Genomic DNA, 4,273 nt, shown 5'->3' on the forward strand with positions numbered 1-4,273 from the left:
ATCCCAGTCTCCCAATTCATCCCACCACCAACCCCATACTGCCAAGCTAATCTTTAGTAGCCTCCAAGTGAAGAAAGTGCATGAATGGCCATGGAAATAGTTTTGTTTTTCATTTGTCAATTATTTTGAACCGATAGAAAAGCATGCCATGTACATGTATAACCGCTTCAAAAATTGATAATATGATATATGAAGAAAAAAAAGAAAACCAAGGACTATCCTGATATATAACTACACTCTCCAAAATACATACATTGTTTTAATGAAATGATGCCTGGAATATAGGCACAAAATAGACAATAAGTATGTATAGAATACCTTGAAGAAAATGTCATATAATGAAATCCTCACCTTCCATCCTAATGGTTTTTAATTATTAAATACACAGTTTGAAAGTAGAGAATAAATTGTGAAAATATCTCTTCAAAAACTTTAACTGGACACTTGCCTATCTTTTAAATTTTCCATTCAGTAAAACAAATGATTTGCCATCTTAGTGATTTCATAATTGATTATTCTGGAAAATTAACATTTTCAAATTTTGATATTTCATGCAGTAAAGGCATCTCAGTTTTATGTTATTTGTGTTACACTAAGGGAGTTAGTAAATAGAACATGTATCTATCCCAGAATAGCAACTACCTAGTAAATAGGTCCAGATGTTTAGGATAACAACTTTCCACCTGCATGTCTTTAGGACTCCTTTGCCTTCTCCCTCTCCACCTCCCACCAAGTTCCCTTCTGTCATATCTTATTTAATGTAGCAGATGTGGAATAACTAGAGACATACAACAGCTTTTTAAAAATTGGACAATTACAAATTTTATCAGCATGGCAATAAAAATATTCAAACTTAGAAAACCACTGGGTGCTGGAAAACATTTAAATAAGTTTCTATTTTTCACATCAAGATTCACTGATATTTTTTTCAAAGCATAGTGCACATGACAGATACAAAGAACTTGAGGAAGGGGAATGCATTTTTGTACAATACATAGTCCAATCTAAATGTAATGGCCGCCTTTGAACCGAAATAGAAGAAGTTTAGTTTCCCGAGGGACAGAAGATAGCCCTATGGAATGTAAGGAGCGTACCTTTAGAGAAACCTGTCCTGTTGGGATAAAGGGAACTCCAGTAATATCTTGAGTGTACCTGAGGGTGGATCTGTTCTTATGCAGATGCAAATAACCACGGTTCTGTATGGGAAGCTCCCTTCCAAGCATGATGCTTATTTCTGTGCCAAGCTACTGAGGGAGAGAAAAATGATTACACTATATGTCCAATTGATTCTGCCTCTCTTGTGGAGTGTGTCAAATAAATTGCATTTTTCCTGAGCCCATTTAGATGGAGTATTATCCTGCTGTCTTCCTTTGGATCCTGTACAGATTTCTGATTGCTGAATTGTAACACTAATCATAATAATTATCTATGTAATAAGTTCACAATATGAATTGTTACAGATGGTCACATTTTCTATCACAGAGCAATCAAGCTTATTTGTACAATCTACTTGCTCCTAGATAAAACAAAAGGCAACATGTAAGTTTCTGTATGTTCATCACACATTATAAGTGGCAATTTAGGTCTAGTACATCAGAGAAAATGAGAGATGATAAGAGAGTGCTAAAGAACTTTTCAATAAAGCATATTTGGATTTTGCTGTTAGTTTTACAGATATTATCATTATATATCCAATTAAATATTAAGATTTGTTGTTTTTTTCACAGCAAGCAATTTCGTTTTTCCTATCTAGAATCTGAAATTCATTTTGACAAAAGAGGACATGCAAATGAATTATAATTCAAATACAATAATGTAAGTTATTGAAATAGAATGTAGAGCAAATTTATGACCTTCAAAAAAATGGTCTTCTAGAACTGACTGCAGTTGCAAACAGTTTGCCCTCTCTGTCATTTTAACAGTTGCCATGTGGGCCTTTAGTTAATGAGCCAGATCTGGTCACCATTTACAGGTAGTGACAGAACTGAAAGGATTCTTTGCTGATGCTGGTACTTTGCTGAAGAGATATTTTATTTTTGTCTTGTTGCTGATTCTGAAACATGGCCCATTTTGCTTACCAATGTTTTGTACTGGTATGCCAAAAAATTCATTATAGCAAAGGGAAAATTACTTCTCCTCTGACTTTTATTTAATATTTCATCAAAATCAAAGGAGGCTTTTCCAATATGAGGGTAAATGCACAGCACATACTTGAAAAGACTAGCAACCTTCATTGATTTTCTTATGGTGCCTAACTTCTATCTATTCATGACCAAATAGAAGCACATACTCTTATATATCTATCCATCCATAAAGGTGACTACATCCCATTTCTCTGCTCAGAGGTTCTTTTTGATTTTATTAATGGTTTAGTTTTTAACCAGTAATATTTTATACCGCTCCACCCTGAAATAAAAACCAAACATGATTTTTGCTTAGTAACTTCACACCCTAGTCAGTTATATACTGAACTATTGGCACTGTACCTTCAGTTGTTAGAAGTGTCAATAGTAAAATTAAAATTAACAACTCTTTAATTACACAAATGACTTACAAATTTTAAGCCGAATGTTACAAATCCATTTGAATAGACGCACAACAGTTATGATACCTGAGAAGTGAAGGGTTCAAATATTCTTCAGAAAAGAAAAACATGCAGAGTGAATCTTTTTCTTTAGGCCTGACAGTTTCTCCTCTTCACCTTAATACGTACATGATAAATTTCCTAAAGTGAATGCAATCTTTTAACTCTTTCTGTTTTTGAGCTACGATTCTCACCTGTATTTTCTGGAAACTTGTGTTCTTCTTTATTGTAAAGAATACACCTTAAACTTCCTAACTTTCTAATTTGAAAACCAAATTAGAATGAGAGGAATGAAACAGCTTTCATGAATGAAAACTCAAAGGAATGAAAACTCTGTTCTGGGACAGCCAGAAGATGTCAATTAATTCATTTAAATTCATCCAATAGAAAATAACCAAGTAACAGACGTCATGTTCCTTTGGATGGATGGCAGATAATTAACTGAATGGTTTCAAAATGTTCAAATATAAATAAGTAATTCACAATTTTATTTTCTTTAGATATTTAAGGATGCATGCTGCAGTAAAAGTCATATAAACGTGCCACAGAGATTTCCATAACTATGTGCTTTCTCTCTGACTCCCAAGAATGTGCCTTCTTCCAAGACCATGTTGTTACATAAATGTTTTTTAGACTAATGTACATGGGTTTTTTGGTACTTTTCAAGAGTGAAAGTTACAATAGCTAACATTTATTCTGTGGCTATTCAGCAGTGTATTGTGGTAAGTGTTCGATATGGATTATTTTTATTTAATTTTCATAACTTCATGAAAAGTTACAAGGATCATTCCCATTTTCAGTTCAGGAAACTAAGGTTTAGTACCATTACTTGATTTACCCTATCTAGGTCACGCAGCTGGGTCTAAGCACTTAACCTTCTCATTCCAGAGTCAGAGATCTTAAAGATGGTTATTTTCAAAAGAAGTATTCAGGGTATAGCCATACAAAATCATTCATAAATGTATTTTCTTACAAAATATTACTTCCAGGTTCTAGGTATCAAATCATAATTTTCTCAAGTTAAAATATTTAGTGACCTATAAATGCTCGAATGAATGCTTGTCAAAGATTTATTAGCTCACTGATTGAACTAGTAAAAGGGTAAAGCTGTTTCAAAGAGCATTTTGAGGAACCAGGAGTATACAGCCATTTAAAAGATTAGAACTGGTTAATGACCAACAGAGTAGTAAAAAAACAGAAACTGGAAGTCATCTTTTCTAATGGACATTATTTACATCTTTACAGGACAATAACAAGTTAATGCATGTCTTCCAGCGTCTAAAGACAAACAAAAGTATATTCCCCTAGATGGTGAAATAATCCTTGATTGAGCTTGATAAATAATGTTCCTGGACTCTCTTGGCATTATTTGTATAATTTTTCAATAATTTTTTTTTTACATAATTATCAACACTAATTTCTGACACTGTGCTTGTGGCTCTGATGTCATTCACACTCTGAAGCTCCCTTATCACTCAATCTTTCCATTTAAGCCCTCCTTCCTCCTTGATAGTCTATAATTTGCCTATGAAGTATGAGTGAGGGTAATCTTCATCATTCCTTTTAAGCACTCTGAGGGCCCTTTTAATCTGAGATTTCTTTTGTAAAAAAAAAAAAAAAAACCTTTGAAATCGATATCCATTTTTACCTGAAATAATTATTATTTTTATCTCTCCTGTCTTTGCAATA

The sequence above is a fragment of the Lipotes vexillifer genome, unplaced genomic scaffold, assembly GCF_000442215.2.
Source record: "Lipotes vexillifer unplaced genomic scaffold, Lipotes_vexillifer_v1.1 scaffold50, whole genome shotgun sequence".
NCBI classification, from domain to species: domain Eukaryota; kingdom Metazoa; phylum Chordata; class Mammalia; order Artiodactyla; family Lipotidae; genus Lipotes; species Lipotes vexillifer.